Below are 7,560 nucleotides of genomic sequence, written 5' to 3'. Positions count from 1 at the left end.
ACCTTGTGGGCAGTATTCAGCCATCAGCATCTCTTTCATTTCTGCCCACGGCATGGAGTTGGCTACAGGGAGCGTCATGGCTTCCACGTGTCCGTTCCACCAGCTGAGTGCTTGATCCACAAAAGTGCATGCTATGAACTTCACCTTCATTCCCTCAGGACAGTCGCATATCTCGAAGACCAATTCCATCTTCTCGATCCATCTCTTCAATGAGATCACTCCTCCCGTGCCGTTAAAAGTTCGAGGTTTGGCGTTTGTGAAGTCCTTGTAGGTACATGTTTTGGTGGGTCCTTGATTCATTCCATTATTTGAGCTCCCAGCCCCTTGCCCGTTGGCGCCTCCATTGTTACCTTGATGAATTTGTGTCATTGCGGCAGTGACCGCAACAGATACAACTGCCTGGAATGCGGCTGAGTCAGCTTCCGGTGGGGTTGGTCCAGGGTTTCTGCGAGTAGGTCGGCGAGGCATTTTTCTGTCATGAAATGGAGAGATGTTGAGCGTTCGTGGTTTCTAGGAGGTTGTGGTCCTACTGACTAGGTGCAAGGTACGAACTTAAACACTCCTACCATTTAACATACAATCATAAATTCTCAACACATAGAAATTTGTAATATCATGACAAAGCACGTAAAAGTTTACTAAGATCATCCGCATTTGATACAAGAAAATTTTGCTCATAAGAGCATACATGAGTGACACTAGTTCGACAGCATAACGGCTCTATGAGTAGTGTTGTCACTTAAACATAGAGTCGGGGTACACAGCATAGTTCCTAATGATCTACTAAGATAAGTCTATCCCTAACCGCAATGAGCTGCGTCCGGAGGTGGTGTCGAGGATGTGGATGCTCCCTGAAGACAAGCCACCTGTCGTTCTGCGTCCTGGAGTCGAGACTCCCACCTCACCTGCCTCATGTGGAACTCTCGAAGGACGTCACGTGTCTCCTGTTCCGCACGCTCGACCCTAGTCCACAACTGGGGTACCTGATCAGTGGTGTCCTGGGCAAGCTCGCCAGTGTTCCGTAACCGTCTCACCATGACTGGAAGGGCTCGATCAGCCGGTTCTCCGTCTCTCAGGTCAAAGAACTCGCGTGACATGTCGTACGGGGGTCGCTGTCCCTGCTGTCTGCTCCATCTCCAAAGATCAATACCCCAGGGAGGCGTAGGACCAGTGGGGCCCACCCGGTATGCAGGCACCCTGATCGGGTAAGGGGGGTTGATGACTTCGGACTCCACGTCTGAATCACCCCCTTCACTGTTATCAGTTTCCTCCTCGAAGCTTCCTTCATCTTCCTCTGATTCGGTAGGCTCGCCCTCAACTCCTGCCTCCGGTTCCCCGTCAGATTCCTCTTCGGGGTCTTCCTCAGGCTCCTCCTCTAGCCATCCATTGTTTCCCTGGTTAGGGAAGTAGGGATCTCCGAGGTGATGGAAACCAGCCATGCTGTCTGCGAGAGTGTGTAATTACGCTAACATTATTCCTAGGATGCTACAACTATTGAATAGACTAAGCAGACGTTCTCTTTTTGGTGCTAAAGGGGTATAGTTTTAGGTTCCCTAGATATCACGATCTCATCAGGATATGCATTAGTTATACCTTGGAGGGAACGTAGTTGATCAGGCTACATCCACCCCTTGATACCACTAAGAATAGTCCTGAATTAACCGGGATACTAGCATTATCATGTTTGGTTCGGCGTTATGTTCTTATTCCTAATGCAAGCAAGGGTGTTTTATTTACTTGTTTTGTTCAGAGTTATGTTAGTCCCTCTTTTTGGTTTATAGTTGCATATCAATGTGTGGCTAGATATGCTAGTTCACTATAAACAAAGCTCTGATACCAACCTGTCACACCCCTGAAACAGACGGCGGAAACGTCCGAGGGCTGTTGTGACTCAATTGAATACCATAACATTGAATATAATGAAACATAACATCATTCATCACCATGCATTGAGATAGTACAACTGGTAGAGTTTACACTTAGTACATTGTTTTAACATTACATTCCCAAAAATAAATTGTTCGATAATAGATAAACAAACTGCAAGCCATCACTGAGTACATTTTTCCCCTTGGTTTACCTGTTACCTGAGAATACAAGTATTTTGAAAAACGTCAACATATGAAATGTTGGTGAGTTCATAAGCGGTGTTTGAAAAGCAATGTTTTGTATTGTTTTGAAAACTACCAGAAAATCCGATATTTTCTGAAAAGAGTTTATAAAAAAATTTGTGAAGATCCGTAAGTATGCTTGTTTGTTTCTACAATTGTAAAAAGAGTTTATTAAACTTGGTGTGCATCTCGTAACTATATGTATTGAATAACCCTAGGAAAACCCGATGTTTTCCTAACACTTTGAAATCCGTATAGTTGTTGTACCATCGCGGTATGTGAAGTCATTGATTCCAGGTGACATTGGATTATTTGCGCATGGTGAATTGTTATAAACACACGTTAACACAAACGACCAGTTTAAAACTATACTAACGATCCCTTAGGCGTCGTCCGTACTATTCACGTAATCCAACCGCCCTGACTTCTTGAAGTCCCACACCCGAGGAGAAAAGAGGGAACGAAGACCTCAATAATCCCATTTGTCGGTCGGGGATATAGTGAATGCGAAGGGCCCTTAGCTCGAATCGCATTTGTGAATTATCGACTTTACTGGCAGTACCAAAGGACCCTTGGGGCCCAATAGTATAAAAGCCATTGAAAGTCCTTTTACGCTGTGTTGGATCATGTAAGACCCAACAACTCGTAAGGTTGTAGTCTTCGGGCCTAAAGATCAGGTCATTGGGCTAGCTAGGCCCAACAAGCAAGATTTGACACTTTTGGGCCCAAAGATGGTGTATCGACGTCTGTATATTCCCACGTGTGTATTGAATTCCCAAATTTTCCGTGTATGAATCAAGTTGTCGTCGTGTTAGTAGTTTCGGATTCGTTATTGATTCGAGACCGAATCAATTCGTTTGGTAACGATTTTTGGTGTTGTTGTGTATTGTGATTTGTCGGTAGTCGCAGTGTCAGTATTTTATCGCAACGGATTTATTGATTTAAACATTGAAATTTTTTTTTTCTGTTTCCAGCCCCTTTCTTTTGTAACTTTACCTTTTCAACCCTTTGAACAAATTAATTTCCGATTTAGTCCTTAAACCATTTTTCTTGGCATATTAATATCAAAACTTGTTGGAATTGATGTTTTTCAGCACATTTTCATTTGAAAACAGTTTTAGTCCCTCAAAACATAGTTTTCTCGGCTGTAACCTCCCTTTTTCGCAGTTTTTACACTTTTGGCCCAAAATGCAAAATTTTTGCAACTTTGGTCCTTGTTAATTATGAAAAGCATTTTTAACCTTTAAAATGAACTTGGAACACTAGTAGTCCCGTGTTTTACAGAAAAACACAGTTTCAGCCACTCAAATTGGAAAATTTCACATATTGGGCCTTATTGGGCCGAAAATGTCATTTTTGTCCCATTATGCTTGAAATTTATATTTTTAATCCTTCAAAAGAGTATATTTCCAGAAAATACATTATTGAAACTGTTTTAACTCATTTTACCCATCAGAATTTGTATTTTGTCATTTTGGGCCCTTTAACTTTATATTTTTAACATTTTGAGTCCAAAAATGAGTTTTTAGCCCAAAGAAGATGTTATTAAGCAACTTGGTTATTTTTCTTGAAATAATTTGTATGTAGTAATATAATTTATGCTAGTATCATTTAACATAAAGTATATCTCGATTTTTAAGGGTTTTTGACTAGATCCAACATCATAATCACACAAAAACACAATTATGAACATAGAAATCATACAAGGCATACAAATACACATAGATCTACACATTTACTTGTATTCCCCCCCCCCAACAAAACTTGTAAAACAGAAAAATAGGGAGTATGAAGCTCACCTTTGAGTGTGGTTTCGGTTTTGGAGGAGAAATGGAAAGAAATGAAGTGATTTTTGGCCTTAGCACCCTTTTCTTGAAGATCTCGAGTTTGAGGGGTTCTAAGACACAAGTTTATGATTTCATGTGAGTTAAGAAGAGATTTTTGGATATAAGAAGAAGTCTAAAGTGTGGATCCAAGCATTAACTTACCTAGATGATGATTTTAGTGAAGAATCATCCTTGTAAAGCTCTTGATTCTCGAAATTTTTGAAGGAGGAGGGAGCGATGCTCTTCAAGACTTAGAGAGATCGGAATAGATTTTTGAGATGTGTGTGTGTGTTCTCGGCTGAAACAAGAGGAGAAGAGAGAGAGGAGTTGAAGTGACATTCCTAGATGCATGTTGGTCCATGCATGGAGGCATGTGGGGTATAAGTGAGGTGGCACTCCATAAGTCAACTTTTCACCTTTGGATTTGGGCTTTGGGCCGAGATTTTAAAAGGAAAAGGAGAGTATTGGGCTTTAATGCCTCTAAGCCCAATATTAGAGTTAGGTTTGATGATTGTTGGCCCTATAAGATATAAGTGTGATTTTTATACTTTGCTGGGCTAGTTTAAGTTAATTATGGCCCATAATGTTTCATGAAGTTGATTTATTCCATTCTAGGCCCAATGTGGCCCAAAATGTTGGAATAAATGCAAGTAGGTCCAATTAGATCCCATTTAAAGGTTCTAAGCCCATGATAGTCAAATTGGAAGCTTATTGATCCTTTGAGTCCAATAAGGAAGTCCTAGTCCAAAATGGACCTAAACAAGAACTTTTAGGGTTTCCAATTGCTTGTTGACTATTTGTAATACTTGTATGGTGTATTTGATTGAAACTTTTGATGTCATATAGTAAGCATCATACATGCTCTTAAGTTTTGATTCTACATTTTTACTTGAGTGTAATGATTACAAGACACGAAATTTCTGGTTGTGACATCCGTCATCCAAAAGACTCTTACTTGAAATGCCCACTGATCCAGTGTCTTCAGTAGTACGGGCCCAATACTACTGACCACACCGCATCAGCATTCACTTCAAGTCCTCCTCCTTGGATCTTGGATTACAAGTACTCTATTCTCATGAGCTCCTAACTGCTACCCACTCGCCCTCAAAGCATCTCAGTAGCAGAAAACTCCTAGGCTAAGGCATCACAAATCAGGCCAATCTAGTCCTAATATGTATACTTAGCCTACTCTAGCATGCATAATATAACATATCTCATAACACATAAAGTAAGGGTATTTTTGGGGAATTCGCCGTTCGGGCGCTGGCTAATCGTACACACGTCTCTGCTTTGTTTGTCTTAAAACTCTTTTACTCTTTTCAAAAAAAAATTTACTTCATTATCAAAATTTTCCTCAATTCCTCAGTTTGAGTTCAGATACGCCCGAAGATGCATCCGAATCCCTCAAACCAAGGCTCTGATACCAACTTGTAACAACGTAAATTTTCAAAACATTTTTTCATTTTCAAAACATTCATTTACTCACAAAATAACATCAAACATATTGTATCAAATGTATTTATCACAAAAACATTTCCCCAGAATCCAAAACATAAACCCCTCAAGTGCATACAAATCATGTCGGCGCCTTGTCGTGCTCATCACTAGTACCTGAAACACGTAACATAACAACTATAAGCATAAATGCTTTGTGAGTTCCCCAAAATACCAGATACATCACATACGCCACTCGAGGCTATAATACGACCCTCCGGTCGATGTGTCTCAGTGGGAACCTCCAGTCCCGTAGCTCGTTGGACCCTTTGGTCCGATCATAGCTCGTTGGACCCTCCGGTCTGGTCTATATCATCATACAATCATACAAATATCACATAGCACATAGTCTCATACATAACACATAAAACCCTCTGGTCCACACAAATATACCACTCTAGGTAGCGTATAGTGAGAAGACTCACCTCGCGGTCTCGATAAGTATCTGTCTCGGAAGAAATGCGATCTAGCCTCCGCCTAATCACACAAAGTAATACTCTCATAAATACAACACTACTCAACCCTAAAAGTCAACAAGGTCAATGGTCAAACTTGACCCGACTCGACGAGTGCACAAGGGCGACTCGGTGAGTCTACACGTCTCCACTGACTCTCTTAGATTCTCTCTTGGCACGTCAAGTATTTCCCTTAACTCGACGAGTTCCACCTGGCATGAATCACGGGGCCACCTTGACTCAACTCGTCGAGTCTCAAGAACAACTCGGCTTCTAACTTGAACTCAAACCCCTGACTCTCCCTGACTCACCGAGTAATTCCCCCAACTCGGCAAGTCCACTCACTGAGTGATTAACGGGCAACCTTCATACTACTCATCGAGTCTGTTCTTGGGACTCGGCGAGTTCATGCCATGCACCAACTCAAAACAACTTCCAAGGTCAGATCTGTTCCGTATAATCATAGATCTGGCCTCCCCAAGCATGATAATCACGTAAAGTTCGGACCTTGACACACATATAACATAGAAATGGTCCAAAATGGTGATTTAGCCCCAAAAATGACATTCCAATCTCATGACTTCAAAAATGACTCAAAAAGCTCCAAGGGTTAACGTCTCTGGACTTCTTTGGGTCCAGATCCAGAACACAAACTCGAGGAGGGACCAAAATACCACTTAATCAATCTCCAAAAGGGTTAGGAAAACCCTAACACAAAAATCAACACCAAAACTGAAGAAGGTCCGAGAATAATACCTCAATGCAGTCTCTAGGAGCTCAAAACGACCAGAAATCGCACCTCCTTCAGCTTCCTCTTGCCTTAAACACTTCCTTCTTGCAAAAACACCCACCAAAGCTCAAGATTAGCCTCTCCTTCCTCACAAACGCTCTAGGTCTCTTTAGGGTTTCTCTCTGGGGTTGGTGGCCGCAAATGACGGCCATAAGGCCCTTTAAATAGGTCTCAAACCCTGGAAGTTATGGTTTCATTAAACAGTGTGGACTCATTGAGTCCACTCATGAACTCGCCGAGTCCAACTGTTAACTCGCGTACCAATCCGTGACCATACTCGGCGAGTGTAGACGCCAACTCGCCGAGTTGCCCCACAAAACTCAAAAATAAAGGAACAAAATGTCATACTTGGTAATCTGGGTCTTACAAGAGTGGCCGGATTTGTGATGCCTTAGCCTAGGAGATTACTGCTACTATGAGGTCTTCGAGGGTGAGTACGTAGCAGCGAGGAGTTTATGAGTGGCCTACTGGAGAGTAGCCTATGCGTAGCGAGATATAGAGTACTTGTGACCTGGGATCCTAGGAGGAGGACTTGGGGTGAATGTTGATGCGTTGTAGAAGGTAGTATAGGGCCCGTACTACTAGAAACACCGGATTAGTGAGCAGTCCAAGTAAGAATCCTTAGGGTACTAAGGAACAAGTAGGGTTGAGTGATCGAGTGCGAGGATACTCAAGCGGGTCTCTGATTTCTTTTGTGTTGTGCTTCAGAGATATCATGGTGAGTATGCGCCACACTCCAGAGAGCAGCGGTGTCAGCGACGAGGAGATTCGCAGGATGATTCATGAGGAGGTGGCTGCGGCCATTCAGGTTGAGACACCGGAGATGTTTGGGTCTATGAATACCACGTTGATTAAGACCTTTGATGATCGGTATGCTGCTCTTA

The sequence above is a fragment of the Lactuca serriola genome, chromosome 2, assembly GCF_051521515.1.
Source record: "Lactuca serriola cultivar US96UC23 chromosome 2, Lser_US96UC23_V15, whole genome shotgun sequence".
Taxonomy (NCBI): domain Eukaryota; kingdom Viridiplantae; phylum Streptophyta; class Magnoliopsida; order Asterales; family Asteraceae; genus Lactuca; species Lactuca serriola.
Note: the sequence above shows the minus strand (reverse complement) of the source record.